The 15,756-nt window shown below is 36.4% G+C and overlaps 1 long non-coding RNA gene across 1 annotated transcript in view; it reads left to right on the forward strand.

Annotated features, from left to right (window-relative positions):
* The window catches only part of LOC136794910 (uncharacterized), a 51,222-nt gene extending 35,741 nt beyond the window's left edge, over positions 1-15,481 (forward strand). The window contains exon 3 of the long non-coding RNA XR_010842376.1: positions 15,020-15,481. This is a non-coding gene — a long non-coding RNA (uncharacterized lncRNA). The remainder of the gene's footprint in view (positions 1-15,019) is intronic.
* The last annotated feature ends 275 nt before the right edge of the window (positions 15,482-15,756 follow it).

Raw genomic sequence — 15,756 nt, forward strand, 5'->3', positions numbered from 1 at the left:
TACACCCCCTTGGTTAAATTTATTCTCAAGCATTTCATTCTTTCTGATGCTGTTGTAATGGGATTTTCTTAATTTCCTGTTCAGATTGTTCATTGGTAGTGTGTAGAGATATAACTGATTTTTACATACTGATCTTGTACCCATCAACTTTGCTGAATTTATTATCTCTAATAGGTTTTGTGTGTATGTGTGAAGTTTTTAGGATTTTTCCCTATATAGAATCATGTCACTTGTGAAAAAAGATGGTCTTACTTCTTCCTTTCCAGTGTGGATGCCTTTTGTCTTATTTTACTGCCTAATTGCTCTGACTAGAACTTCTAGTGGAGAGTTGAATACCAGTGGTGAAGTGGGCTTCCCTCTCTGGTCCTTGATCTTAGGGTAAAAGCTTTCAGTGTTTCACTATTGAAACAACGTATTATTTTTAAACATAGAAAAGCACATGTTTATTTTAGGCAACTAATAAAAATGTAGAGCAAAATCTATTGTAGAAGTTCTTAAAATACAAAGCTTCCATTGACCTCTTAGTTTTCTGTAGTAGAAGATGACAGATCAGTATGGAAAGGAAAGCTAGAGTAAGACACACACAGGACTGTAGAGAGATAACTAGAGATATCTTTCCTAAGGGGATGAGAAGGACTAAACCGTCGGTGGAATAGAATGAGAGTTTTGCAGACTTGAAATTAGGTACTTACCTAGAGATGTGTTAAGGAGGGAGCTTTGCCTGCTGTCTCCTGAAAGAGAACCAGATATTTAAGACTGGGAAGGCCCAGATCAAGATAAAGGAATAGTACAGTTCCTAGTTACCACTCACTATAGTTAACAAATGATGAATACCAACGTGACTAAAGAAACAGCAGCTTAGGAGAAGCTGCTACTGTTGATGGCCTAGAATTTCTAAAGAAAGAAGTAAAATTGGGGAAGATAGCAGGAAATATGACTTGCCAATCTGACCTATTTTAGTGATGGTCACTAGCTTATTACACTGGAATTGTGGATTCTGTGTTTATGGATATTCCATTTAATACATTTTTAATAGATGTCAGTCACTGGGCAAAGTTTTTTTTATTAATTTTTACAACAACCATGTGAGAAATGCAGTTTGGATTTCATTATATAGAAATGGAAACTGAGATTCAGAAAGTTTCTATCCTTTGCTCTAGCTACACAGTGGGTAGGTATTAGAAATAAGATTGGAGCCTAGAGTTTTTGTTAAATTTCACAGATGATACAAAGAATTTTTTTAATGTAGATAACTATTCATACTGTATGGTCAAGATAGGTGAGGTGATGGTGCAGTAACAAAGAGCCTCCAAACCCAAGTGACTTAAAACAAAGTTCCACATCCACTTCATTATGTAATCCAGAATAATGGATTCTGTCTCTTCTATGCCTAAATTCCAGTGGTCCATGATACCACCATCTCTCTGTCTCCCTCCCCTGCCCCCTCTTTAATTTTTTACAAATTAACACATGTGCGTGAGCAATTCAAACATTTTTTGAGCATGAAAGAATGTTAAATGAAAATCAACATCTCCTTTTTTGACTGACGTTTTGAAAAATGAAACACTATATGTGAAAGCATTTCAAGCTCCGTAAAGAAAAGAATTGTATCAAATTCAAGATATTACAATAACAGTTGTTTCCATCATTTCTAATTTTTAGTTTCAATATAAAGCATCCAGATCAAAACTAAAAATAAGACTTGACTACATGAAATTTTCCCAGAGAGTTTTTATTAAAGTTTTTATTAAAGGGCAGAAGTTCAGCTTAATCTTTAGCAGAATGAAGGATTGCAATCAATTACAGTGTCTAAAAAGATATTGAATCTGGTTTTGACATATGGGCAAAGTATATTTTAGCTTTGTGTGTGTGTGGAAGAGGCCACTGTAAAGAGAGAATTTAAAAGACTGTCATTAGTTGTCACACTGTGTGCATAATGACCTGGCATGTTCCTGAAGCCATGGCCATGATAAATTTGTAGTTTTCCGTCTGCCAGGACTAGTAATGTGCAATACATTTAACAACTAAATTTGTATACAGAGCGTATCATTGACCTTTGAATTTCAAAGGACAAAGATTTACAAGGACAGTCATTCCAAAATAAGCCATTTAATTTATATCCTTGTGTTCTCTTGTAACAGCAGTAGAAATGCAACAAGCCGCCTTTCCACAAAGAGAAAAAAGAGGAGAAATATCTTCCCAAGTGGGAGATATACCAATATGATTTGAAAACTGATAGATATATAATCCAATTTCTCTTGATTCGTATTTTAAGGCATTTATTTTGGTTCTATAATTGCAAGTGTTAAAATAGCGTATAATCATAGTGAAATGGTTCTTTAAAATAATAGAATTTCAGAAACATGGATTTTGTCTTCTTTGAACCATAAATTCAGCTGGGATATAGGGGCTCCATCCTGTTGTGCTACCCTTCTCCCTTCAAAGTCAAACATCTTGAAAGAAAAATCTGTGTTTGCTTTCTTTCCTAGCTGGACACTACCTACTCCTTAGCTATCTGTTATCTTAGTTAGCCTTAAAATGATATAATTGCATTCACTTGTTCATTTTTTCCTTTTTTCTTCATTCATGCATTCATTGATTACTATTGAGCACTTGCTTGTGTGTGTCAGGCGGTGTCCTCATCAATGGGAACATATGGGTAAGCACCCCCCATATGGTCCCTGGTCACTTAGACCTTCTACCTGCCAGAGGGTGAGGGGTAGGAAAGATACCAATAAACAAGTAAACAAATAAATAGAGGATCCATCCAGAGAATACAAGTTCTATAAAGAAATTAAAATAGGGTGATATGAGAGAGTGGCTGGGTAACAGCGGGTGAGTACCATAAATTAGGAATGTGAAGAAGTTGCTTTGAAAATATGATATTATGTTCAGAGGCTAATGATGGGAAAGAGTGGAGTCAGAACGGAATTACATACAAATTGAAGAGTGAAAACAAGGCCCAGAGTTGGGCACAAGCTCGGCTTGATCAGGAAACTAAGTTCCTTCTACAATGGTCAGCTCGACTCTGCACCCTCGTTTTACCTCCCTCGCCTAATGTAGGGAGGTGATGCTACAGAGTGGACAAGAGCACAAGTTCTGGAGTCTGACGGATTGGAACTGAGTCTGGATTCTGCTACTTCCTCCCCTGTGAGCCTCAGTTTCCTCACCTGTAACATAGGATTGCACTGTCAGGGTTCCAACAAGAAACAAATGACATATCCAAATGAGGTTACATTTGAAGAGGTTTATTTACAAAGGGGTAAATTACAAAGGCATATATGGGGTATAGAGAAAACAGGAGATGCCACCCCAGCACTGTCCGTATCTAGTAGCCAAATTATTCCCACCTCTAGACCACAAAGCACAAGATAGAGGTTACTGGAACTTGAAACGAGAGAGAGCACAGGTTCCTTTGAGCACAGCAGTGACCTCTGGCCATGGACACGATCATTGTCAGGCCACCTTATAGTGAATCAGACTCTGACTTACTCTCCTCCCTGCCTCCAGTCTCCACGAGCTGCTCCCTTTTGGGGGAAATCAGCTAAAAGCCAAAAGCCAAGAGAATCTTTTGTGCAGTCCATGAAGGTAGGGGGACACAGAGAAGAATAGTGAATGCCCCTGAAGGGAAAAACCGAGGACAAGAGATAATGCATGTACCTACCTCACCTGGGCGTCTTGGAGAATATTTGAGGCAGTACATGTAAGATGTTTAGTCTCAACTCAATTCTTTAAAACAATTTAAAACAAGAATGGCAAGATGTTAAATACTTGTTAAGTCCATATTGGATTGGCATTGTATTTTCTGGAGTTTCTGGACATTCAAAATATTTTTGAATAATAAAAAGTGCTTGGCATTGTGTTTGGAACTTAGTAAGTGTCCCATAAATGTTAGTTACAAGGATGATAACAACAGTAAAACATAAGCATTTCACTAGCATCTGCCTCTAAAGGTGTTTCTTCTTTTCTTAAAATAATCTGCTTTTGAAAATCTTATCTATGTTGATAATTTTACCCTACCTCCCAAAATGTGCGTGATTTTCTGAGAATCATGTCTAGCCTATCTCTGAATCCAGAGTTCCAAACTTGTCTTTTAAACTTCCCAGTGGCTCCATCAATATAACTATGTTATAGGCCCTCAAAACTCAACTCATCCTCTCCCTCAACCTGCTTTTTCTCCCATGTCCTTTTGGCTTTTAGTCAGAATAACTCTTGAATCCACCCACTTACTTCCATAGCCCTGCCACCCCCTCATCCAAACCGTGTCACCTAGTTCCTGACTGTAGCCATCTACCTGGTCTCCCAGCATCCAGTTTGCCCTCTTAAAGAGTAGCCAGAGAGATCTTTTTTTAAAGTGCATAAAGTTAGGTTGTTTCCTGCTGAAAACTCTTTCCTGGGGTATAGTTTGAGGATTTGCAACTTAGTTTAAATAAACTACCCCAATGACTCTGCACATTAAGCTTTGAAAGCCACTAATGTAGGAAATATTCCCTCAGCCAGACCACTGAAATAGCCACCTGACGGATTTCTACACCCTTTCTCTTGCAAGTTTGTTTTCTTTGTTCTTTCTCTTTCCTTTCTTTTTCTTTCCTCCTTTCTTCCTTCCCTCCCTCCCTCCTTCCTTCCTTTCTCTTTTCTCTTTTTCTTTCTCTCTTTCTTTCTGTCTTCCCCCAACCCCTGTCTTTCTCTCTCCATCTTTTCCCTTCCCTTCCCTTTTCATTTTTCAGTATAAGCTATGCTGTCAAACACACCTGAGTTCAAATCCTAATAATCCCAGTGTCTTACTGATATGGATTAATATGCTTAGCCTCTGTTACTGTAAGAAATAAAGATAGAACAACTACCTCATAGTGTTGATGTGAATATTAAAAAGGAAAATATCAACATGATAACTTGCATAGCCTTTGGCACACTGTAAGAGCTTAATAAGTGCTTGCCAGCAGTGCTGTATTATGATTGTTTATTTTTGTTGTTGTTATTATTTAGCTTCTTAAAGTTAATTATCATTAAATCAGTTTACATATAAAATCTTTTGCCTGACATGAAGGGCGGCATTCCTTTTATTTTTTCCTTCCCTATCTTATTTCCCACTTCACACATTAGGCAAACTGTTCCCCCATACACATTGGCATATTCCCCTGGCCACTTGTTCATTTCCTGTGTATTTTCTCCTCCCTCAGCAGAATTCCACCCATTCCACAGCCAGCTCTAAGACTAGTTTCTTCACCCAGCAATAATAATCATTCCTTCCGAAGATTTTCTATAAAATGGTAGTCCCTCATATCTATGCTATTATTTAATTCATTTGTGAGTCTTCTTTTTCTTATTAGACTGTGTGTAATTTAAGGATAAAAGTTATATTTCAATTATCATGTAGTAATCAAATTCTTACCCCACACATTTACAGCTCATCAAATATTTATTGATTTTTTAAGTAGAGAGATAGGAAAAAATGAATCTTTTTTCTATCTTCATGTTAGGAGTTCCAAGAGATTATAAAAAGATGTAGACTGGAAACCAAGCATCACAATGCATGAGTACAGATAGCATATATCTTTTACATATTTTACTGCAAGCGTAGTTTTTTTAAAAACTTCTCAAACTAGAAGAGTTTGAAATATCAGAACAATGAAATATTAGAACAATCTTTGTGGAATAAAATTTGATATATGCGTCAGAATATACATGTATATGTATATATATGTTTATATACATATGTATATATACACACCACTTCTAGGAATTCAACTGAAGGAAATCATCAGACATAAAAATTGTGGTGTTATTAACAATAGAGAAAAAGTTGGAAGTAATCGAAATGTCCATCAATAATTGAGTCGTTCAATAGTAACTCTTTTATCCGAAACACTTATATCAAGTGTCTAGCATATACCCAGCACTGCATAAATGCTGGTAAGCAAAACAATCACAAGATAGGTTCTTATGATGTTATTAAAAATCTTGACTCAAAAAAAGTAATGAAAGATACGAGAGATGTTAACATTTATGAGGTTAGAGAATAAAAAGAGAACACAAATTCCCTATATAGCCATTATTTGATTCCGTGCTGTTTTTTCTTTTAAAAGTATACATGCATAGGGAAAAATGAGAAAGAAATAGGGCATAATATTAACACTCATTAACTAGTCTTCAGGATTTAAAAAAAATAATTTATTTATTTATTTTTGGCTGGGTTGAGTCTCTTGCTGCGCGCGGGCTTTCTCTAGTTGAGGCGAGCGGGGGCTGCTCTTTGTTGTGGCGTGCGACCTTCTCATTGCAGTGGCTTCTTTTGTTGTGGAGCACGGGCTCTAGGCACGTGGGCTTCAGTAGTTGTGGCTCGCGGGCTCTAGAGTGCAGCCTCAGTAGTTGTGGTGCACGGGCTTAGTTGCTCCGCTGCTTGTGGGATCTTCCCGGACCAGGGCTCGAACCCGTGTCCCCTGCATTGGCAGGTGGATTCTTAACCACTGCGCCACCAGGGAAGTCCCTAGTCTTCACTTTTAATATCAATTTTTCTGTGGGTTTTAATTTTTCTCTGAAAATATATACCAATTTGTAATGAGAAAATAAAGGATGCTATCAAGAGGAGAATGTGTTAATGGATTCAGGAGAGAATGTGAGGAGGTATCAGAAGAAAAGAGAGTGAGAGACTCGGGGTGTTGAGCAGGTAGAGGCTCACTTACCCCACTGTGATCATTACCTTAGCTAAGGCTCCCTTCCCTGAAGGGTGAACAGTCTCAACTTTGGACCCCAGAGACTTGCTAGGATAAGTGGACATCTCCAGTCTTAGGTAACCCTCCAACCTTTGTGAAGGCACTGAGCATCCTTTATATACATGTGTATAGACAGAGAGTCTCACATTTTAAGATGAAAAAGACTAATTTTTTTTTTTTTTTTTTTTTTTTTTGCGGCACGCGGGCCTCTCACTGTTGTGGCCTCTCCCGTTGCGGAGCACAGGCTCCGGACGCGCAGGCCGCCACAGGCTCCGGACGCGCAGGCTCAGCGGCCACGGCTCACGGGCCCAGCCGCTCCGCGGCACGTGGGATCTTCCCAGACCGGGGCACGAACCCGTGTCCCCTGCACCGGCAGGCGGACTCTCAACCACTGCGCCACCAGGGAAGCCCCCGAAAAAGACTAATTTTAAAAGCTTGTTGAAGACTCAGACTTTCTACTCCACGCCAGCAGTATATCTGGAAAGAAACCTTGATATCTGCATTTTTAAAAACACTTCCACTTCCATGGGTCTTTTGTTACTGGTCGATTGACCACATAATGACAGTCGCTGGAGCAGACAGTTATGATATGAATTTGCCTTTTCAGGTGTCATTCTCCTGCTTTTCCAGTGCCTGCTGTGGAAAAGTAAGTGATGACCTGAGGGGCCTCAGGGCATGCTACATGACCTGGCGGCGGAAGTATGCAGGGTGGGCTGGATTTTGATAGGTAGGCAAGGCCAGGAATGGCTGGCAAGTGAGAGGGATGGCTCTGAACTTAGTCCCGAGAGGAGGGAGGGACGTGGTGCTCTTGGGGAATGCGCGCAGCCTGTCAGAGTCAGGCTGGAAGAGCAGGTGAAGCCCAGATTGTCCTTTTCCTGTAGGGAGTGTCAGATCATTGAAGATTTTAGAACAAGAAAGTAAAAGGAGCTCTTATGTGCCTTGTAACAAGGCGGTGAGCATGCAGGCCAATGGCACCAGATTTAGAACCCCAAAAGCCTGGGTTTGGACCCAACTCTGCCACTTATGAGGAGACAAGTAAGTGATTAGGGGACAAGTAAATAACTTTTCTAAGTTTCAGTTTCCTTTTCTCCAAAGCGGGATTAATACAAACTTACAGAGTCAGTAAGAAAAGCCTACATGTTTCTATAAATTCAGAACCAGGCATCCAGTGCATGGTGCTTTAGAGAAGTCATTGTCAGAATGGTGAAATACAGGTATAGATGAAAAGACTGGATTTAGGGAGAGCAAAAGGACAGAGACTGTAATACCCTGCAGTATTCTTTGTGGCCTTTTCCCCTTCTGTACTGGCGGAGTCTTCTCCCAAAGATGGCAAGCCTTTTAAGGTGAAAATAGTTCTGTGGAAGGAACCAATCATTGCACTGAAATAGTGTTTCTCAAAATGGGCTTCTCCAACCCTGCTGGTTCCTGACCCAGTGGTATCTGCAAGGACCGTCACACGTGGTTCAGAGATTTGAGGGTGAGGCCAGTGAACACACTTTTCCCACATGAATTTCACAGATATGGGATGCAAGGCTTATTGGATTAGTCACAGAATTCTCATTACATTTAAGGGTTTTATATGCTTAACCAGGACTGATGGTCAGTTCATTTCAGCTAACATGCAGTTAACTGTGAAATTTGCATTTTTATTCCTGTTGAATATGTTATACATATTCAAAAAATGTTCAAGTCACAAAAAGGAATTCATTGGTGCATAAAAGTGGTGATTAAATTAGAACATAAATTCTCTGACTCAGAAAGCATCACAAATATATAGAGTAACCGAGACTTTGGTGCACATCTATAATATGAACGAGTATTGTTCTAAGAAAAATGAGTCTTAAGTGTTAATTTCATGAATATCTTAAAGATTGTGTATATTTAAACTAGCAAGCTATATAAAAGTTCATTATAAAACTTGATCCAATATTGGAATAAGGCCATAGAACTGTTCATATTGTCTTCAAAAAAGAGTGCCCTCTGTTTTTCCTGAACAAGCTCAAAATAATGCGTTCTGATGCAAAATTGACGACTTCTGTTGTCAGTGGTGGAAAAAAGACCAGAACTATAGAAGCGTCTTTCAAGGTTGCATTCGTCTTGCCAAAACACAGGTGCAAGTCACACTAGTGCCAAGAAACTACTAAAAGCAGATGCCATGTTACTGAAAAATAGTATGATCACAGGGAAGGCAGAATGAGATATTGGCAAAATTCCTTGTCAAGTAACACTGATGGTTGTTGCAAAATATCAATGGCAAACATTGTGGAAGAGCAGTTACACTCTCGTGCATCTGCTGGTAGATAGTTCACTTCAGGCTTGTGTGATGCTACTGATGGAGAGAGGATGAATTAGCTGCTCTTGGCATCGGTGCAGTACAGAAATGAAGGAGACGTGCTTGACATGTTTTATTCTGTTTATCCGGGCTACAGGAAAAGGGAGCTGTCTGTTGGTTTACAATTCTTTTTTGTGATCTATGAGCCAGACTAGAAACTGTGCAGTGGGATCAGTCCCATTGGAGTCCAACAATCCATATGCAGCAAGGATGGGCTTTGCTTTGCAAAGAAAATGATTTGCACCTTAATGCCATTCATAAGATATTTTATTTGCCAAGAAAATTTGGTGGTCAGCAATTCTGCTTTGATTCATATTAAACAACAGAAGTGTACAAGTGGTGACATAGATGGAGAAAATGAATGTAAGATTCTGCTTTTCTACCCTGAAGTTGCTGGCTTTCAAGAAAGAGAAAGATGTTCAGAGAGCAATTTTGAAATGAGAGATAATATAAAAACACTCCTTTGTGATACTACTACTAATAGTTTAGATCATTTCTATGATTTTACATTATTTGCACAAGTGGCATATCTCAGTAATATATTCAGTATCAGGAATAGAATGACTCTATCACTTCAGGACCAGAATGTCTGTCTTTTTTTTTTTATGTTGAAACTAAGATATTAAGAAAACAAAATTAGGGTACTGACTTAAAAAATTTTTTTCTTATTAAAGTATAGTTGTTTTACAATTTTGTGTTAGTTTCAGGTTTACAGCAAAGTGATTCATTTATACATACATATATATGATAGATATAATATATATATATACACACATATATATAGTCTTTTTCCTTATAGGTTATTACAAAATATTGAGTATAATTCCCTGTGCTATACAGTAGGTCCTTGTTGGGTTTCTGTTTTATATAGAGTAGTGTGTATATGTTAATCTCAAAGTAGTAAATTATCCCTCTCCCACCCTTTCCTCTTTGGGAACCATAAGTTTGTCTTCTAAATCTGTGAGTCTGTCTGTTTTATAAATAATTTATTTTTATCATATTTTAGATTCCATGTATAAGTGATATCATATGATATTTGTCTTTCTCTGTCTGTATTCCCTTCACTTAGCATGATAATCTCTAGGTCCATCCATGTTGCTGCAAATGGCATTATTTCATTCTTTTTTATGGCTGAGTAATATTCCATTATATAAATATATATAAATAAATAAATATAGATAGATAGATAGATATACTTAATTGTCCATCGACAGATGAATGGATAAAGAAGATGTGCTATATATATACAGTGGTACAGATTTTCAAACACAAAGAATTTATCTCTTCCCAAATTAGGTTATTTTCTTCACTGATCAGAAAAAGAAAATGATGATATATTTTAAGACATATTTTTAAAGTACATTCAAATGTGAAACATAACTAAATTCTTTCCATATTCATATATAATTAAACAGTAAATGAGGAATCCGTCTTCTGCTGTCTCTCAAGGTGAAATAAAAAATCAGCTATCCAGCTTTTGAAGGAGATATGCTATAAGCTTCGAGTCTGATGGCATTCCAAAAGTAGACTTCACTGACAACACCACCTTTTTGTGTTTATATTCCATACGATTACCTGGGACTATCAGTGCAATGCATAAAATATTTACTGCCAGTTGTAACAGCACGAATGGTCATCTGGAATCATCTAACATGGAAACAATAAAGAGTAAAAAAAAAAATCTACCAACCGGAAGTAAAAGCTGACCAATAGCTATGTCATCAAGTTGCATATACTTTGCTGAAAGATTGCAAACAAAATCAACTTACTCATTTTAAAATGTTACCTTTAGTTATGCTTTATCTTTCTTCTTATGTGAGCATCAAATATCCAGTAGGAATTAAAGAAGGAGATCTAGGTTCTCTCCTCTGCTCTATCATAGCTTAGTAAGTAAAGTAACCTCTCTGGGTCCCAACTGTCTCACCTATGAAACAGAGACAATCATGCTTTTCCCTCTTCATGCTCTTAGACTTTATCTTGCCTATTTTAAAGTGCCTTCAAAAATTGTAGTCCTTACGCATAATGGATGGGAGTGAGATGTGTGCTATTCTGGAAAATTTCTAGGAAAGTACTGAGAAGGCTTTTTGCTGATACCAAGCTAAGAGCTGAGAGTGCTACAGTAAGGAAAATAGGAACAATCCAAGTCAAGTAGAAACATTTTCAAAGACAAATTTAGAAGAACATCTGTCATTCCAAGACAGGAGTATTTATACTCCTTCCAGAGCCAGATCAGTATAAGAATGACCAGCCTGATGACACGACTTTGGAGAATGATCTCAATTATTAGTCACCTTCTTTCGCTTAGCAATCTGTCTCTGAGTTTCCTACCTGCTGATTCAGTTAATTAACAAAGCTTTTAGATACAGCATTTAATGATACTGCCAAGGTGAGTATAAGAGAAGAAGATAAAATTCACCTGATTGTCTGTTTTTCTCTTAAGCATTCGGTAGATAATTGCTCATCAAGGCTTCTCTCTCAAAGGAATATTTATATGTCTCAGAATTAGTGAGATGCAGACACAGAGATTTCAGTATACACATTTCACAGAAATTTTAATATAATACTATAAAAATGTAAGTGAATGAGAAAGTATGTGAAAAACAAAATAAAACTAAATTGCAAAGAGCCCTTTAATCCATTGAGAATAAGAATGAAGATAGATTACTATAATAAGGTACATTCTATAAGCAAACTGCCACAAAGACTGACCATACTAGCCTAAATGAAGACGAAAATTAGGACCATCAAAGCCAAATATAATCCAGAAAAAAAAAAATGGTAGTGAAAATAGAAATGGTCACTAATGAAAAACTGTATCCTAATTTTAGTTCAACATTTAGAAGGTAAGATAAATCCAGTATTTTGATGGGTCACAAAGTTTATCCTAGATTTGATATGAGAGAGCACATCAAAATCAAACCAAAGAGGAAACGTAACCTGAAAATACTGAAGTCAACGTGATGAAATGTGAAAAGGCTGGAAACTTTTAGATTTTGTTTAGTTCATTTAAAACTATGTTTACTTATGCAATACATTAGATTTTATGCTACTTTGTATATTCTCTCTATGAAAGAGTGGTGAGAAATACTCAAATGAGGCAAAATTTTTTTTTAGGAGAATGGAATCTTCCTTTATGTAGTAGAATACATAAAGACCTCAGCCATTCTATCCACGAAGAATGTCAATCCTGCCTTAGATGTGTCCATAAGACATGAATGAAGTGATTTATGTACCATCAGTGAATTACCTCTTGATAAGCCCATTGTTACTATTATTTTATTGATTGCCATTGTGATAAAATTATATTTGCATAGTATTTTAACATAGTGTTAAATATTTAGAATTCTTTAGAAAGAAAAAGATGAGACACGATATGTGCCATTTTATTTTTGCTAAGTTTTGTGAAGTCAAATAACCAGAGTGCAATTAAAATGCAAAAGTAAACAATGAGAAAATGCTCATGTACACTCACACTCCAGTGCTATAACCGTAATCTCTCATTTGTTTTTATCTGCAGTATAGTTAAATAGAATTAATGCTCAATACACACACACACACACACACACACACACACACACACACACACCAAAAAATAGATAAAGTGGTATTTGAAGAAGTAAGCATGAATAAAAGAGATTAAGAGGTAAAATTCATACTAAATACATGATATTTATAAAAGTCTACATACCACATATCATGGACTCAATATTTATCAAGCAAAACAATAGGAGAAAGAAGAAGTGGATATAATCATATAATTTTATTCATTTATCTAAGTCTATTACAGATCAAGAAGAGAAAGACATAAATTACAATTACAGAAATAGATTCTATACATGGCTGCATATACATGATGATAGTTACATGTATAATTATGTACACATAATTCTAAATGATGTAAAAAGAGAGCATACATGCTTTCAAAGTTTCCATTAGGACAGTCTTGAAAATGTTATTATAATAACACACAATGAATGCTTTGAAAATGTATAAACAAAGAGTAGTCTCTGATTGTCATGAAATATAGGTAGAATTTAATTATAAAATCAGAAAAATACTTGTATAACACAAATATTTAAAAGAAAAAAATCCTTTATCTCAAGCAACCATCGGTTCAAAAGGGTATGAGGTAGGGATATTAGGTTTGAAGCCCAAGAAAAACGTTTGCTTTTGACAATAGGAGGCACTTCATTTCCCGAGAATCTGAAAAGAGACAAAGAGAAAATATGTTGCGATAAAGTTAAGGGAACTCACAATTAATGCCTGAATTTTTATATTAAAGTACATAATATTCAGATTAAAATCCCAGGTGTTTTCTATGAATATATAGACTATTCTAAATTTCAAAGTAGCAAAATATTCAACATAACTTAAAAGATAAACAGTGGACTATAACTATGTTATGCAAATATGTATATATATATATTTCTCATGTTAAAAATTCTCCTATAAATTGACAAGAAAAAAATAATCTAATAGTAAATGTACAAAAGTAATACAAAGGGAATTTATGGACTATGAAATGTAAATGTACAATGAATAGATGCCTTTAGATAAATGTAAATAAAATAACATCTTTCTGTTCATCCATTAGAAAAAATAAAGATTGATAACCTTCACTGCTGGTGAGGGTGTAGAAAAATAGACATTCTTGATTTTTGCCAATCCGTTAGTCAAATAGTTAACACTGGGTATTTTAAAGGGCTATAATTGGAAGGTAGGGGGAGGAGGGAGGCCCTCAGTATATCTCTATATGATTTTTATTTATTAAATTGGGTGTGTATTAATTTTTAATTTCAAAATTCAAGAACATAAATTCAGTTTAAACATTATAAATTGATATTACTTGACAGCAGGAAACTTGGCAAACTCTATTAAAATTTAAAATAAGAATACCTTTCACTGCTATAATTTTACTTGTAAGACTTTGTCTCATTAAAAAAAAGAAGTTTGTCTCTATGTTCATAGAGGTGTGTGTGTCCCAACATGAATGGATATTCACTGCAGTTTGATTTAAACCGTTGACAGTTTAAATTTAGGAAAAAGGTTACATGGTCATCAATATAGTAGAGGTTCTTTTTTTTTTTTTTAATATGGTATATTTACACAACAGAGTACCAGAAAGTTAGTAAAAAGAATGAGGTAACAACCCATGACCTGGAAAGAGATCCAACACAGTGTTTAAAGGAAAAAGAAAGTTATAGAAGAGTATGTGTATTTGAGTGACTATAGAAATAAGTACAAACACATATGTGTATGTGTATATAAAATAACCTGAAGGATGTATCAAATACGTTAAGGTTTCTACTTCTCTGGAGAGTAGAATTGAGATGACCTGGAAGGAAATGGAGAGTGGGCTAAGAAGGAAATTATTTCTTACATTTTATGCTTCTGTACCTTTTTATATTAAGTATAGATAAATCTTCATATAATATTTCATTGTATAAATTATGGAAAAATCCATTTATCAGCACTCCATCACATAGTGCAATAAGGGAAAACTGGAACCATTAAGATGGAAAAGCAGCTGGTAAAAGGGAAAAACAGTTAAGCCAACACTCTGAAGAACAAAAGCTAATTGTGATAGAAAAAGGGAACCACGAAAATAAATGTGGAAGGAGAAGATGGAGAAGAAATCAGAATAATCATTATCATCACCATCATAGTAGTGATGATGATGGCGATAATTGTAGTAGTAGTAGTAATAATAAAACAATAATTATGGAGACGAGAATGCTAACAGAATGCAAACAAGAAAGTTACATATCCACCGCCTCCCTCTATTTTGCCACAGTGAACAATGCTTCTCAGTGTTTAGGGCAATTCCAGTTAATTCACTGAATTATCTCAAGAGACCCTATGGAGTTATGCATATAAAAAGAGAAGCAAAACAATTTAAAAAACAAACCAAACATGTATGTGTGTGTTGTACATAACTTTCTCTCTCTTTTTAACCTTTTTTTTTTTGTGGGGGAAGAGATGAGGCTGGATGAATATGAGAATAACAACTGATGCTCCGGAGATGGAGGTTCCCGAGTCATGATGTTCTGATGAGGTCACAGGGAAGCGACCCAACTAACTTCTCCTTGAAATTACTCAAGTCAGGAGCGAAGACCTTAGTGACTAGTGGGCTCTAGGAAGGATGTCTCTGGAGGTCGCTTGTTTCCAGCCAGAGGTAACAAGCCCTCTTTTCTCTTTCCTCCTTCTCCTTCCTTCCCCTGTCCCCTCCCTCTCTTCCTACTATTCCCCACCTTTGCTGGTCCTCCGCCCTCCCCTCCCCTCCTCTTCTGATTTCTTCTTTCTTTTACAATCGAATTCCACTAGCATAACAGAAAGAATGAAAAGTTGACAGATATTTATTAATCATACTACCTGTCACTCCTGTAATAAATCTCCCATCTGTATTTCAACTGAGAAATAAAACTGTCTTTATGGCCAAGGTCTTATAGCTGGATGTGTGTGGGAACTACAGTAGTTCGTACTGGCTGATGCACAGGTGTTTGATTTTATTTTTACTTAAAAGTCAGCAGGCAGCATACTGATATCCGGAAGCCAAGCTCTAAGGTATTATGGGGACTGAGAAAGCCAGGGGACACACTGCAAATCATCTTCAACCGAATGCTCAAATCTTTCCTGCGCTCAAGTTTCCAAAGCCCTGGCAGTCTCCAAAAGTAGTGTGTAATTTTCATAGCTAGAAGGATGCTGGTTTGGACC

This window comes from Kogia breviceps, chromosome 10 (genome assembly GCF_026419965.1).
Source record: "Kogia breviceps isolate mKogBre1 chromosome 10, mKogBre1 haplotype 1, whole genome shotgun sequence".
Classification (NCBI taxonomy): domain Eukaryota; kingdom Metazoa; phylum Chordata; class Mammalia; order Artiodactyla; family Physeteridae; genus Kogia; species Kogia breviceps.